Source organism: Lupinus angustifolius, unplaced genomic scaffold, assembly GCF_001865875.1.
Source record: "Lupinus angustifolius cultivar Tanjil unplaced genomic scaffold, LupAngTanjil_v1.0 Scaffold_118, whole genome shotgun sequence".
NCBI classification, from domain to species: domain Eukaryota; kingdom Viridiplantae; phylum Streptophyta; class Magnoliopsida; order Fabales; family Fabaceae; genus Lupinus; species Lupinus angustifolius.
Window position 1 is genome coordinate 967,791 of NW_017724979.1, and position 846 is coordinate 968,636.

Consider the following 846-nt stretch of genomic DNA (forward strand, 5'->3'; position numbering starts at 1 on the left):
TACATCCCACCACTACGACCATCGCTGAATGCCCTGGACGGTCCCAGACCAAGCCTCTTACGGTCAGCCGATCTCGCTCCGTGGTATCCTGGGTTCCTTTTTGGGAAGTGCCCTAATTCACATCATAACTCAAAGGGTAACGTCCCTACCACTACGACTATCGCTGAATCACCCTGGACGGTCCCAGACCAAGCCACTTACGGTCAGACGATCTCGCTCTGTGGTATCACGTATCATTTTCTGGGCATCGCCCTAAATCATACATCCTTCTCATAATACTTTCTTTAAAATTAATTTTCGAGTTTGACTATTTAATTCCAACACCTTGAATACTTTACCTTTTAATTCAATTACGATGTTATACCAAAGTAGTTTATATCACATACCCATACTAGGGTTATTACATACTCAACCAATCAATCCAAATAGTCAAACACAATTACTATCTCTCGCCCAAGCAACAATTCATCTTTAACTATCAAATAAATTGAAGCCTTCTTCGCCCGAGCGAAGGTACTATCGTCCAAGCGAGGCCTCTCCTCGCTCAAGCGAGAGAGTTCCATGGGCTCATTAAATCCTGGGCGTTCTCGCCCAAGCGAGACTGTACTCGCCCAAGCGACATGGACTTGGACAGAATACCAATTTTGCCCTTTTCGGCTAATCAAACGTATTTTCACATGGTTTTTCAAACACCTGCACCCAGAAAAGTTCCCAACAACATTCATATACCATATTCAACACATTTCATCAACAATCATATATATTCAAAAGCATTCAAACATAAAAATCTTGGATTTCTTAAAACCCAAGTTAACCCCAAAACCTTTGACATGGTTTAGAGGATCC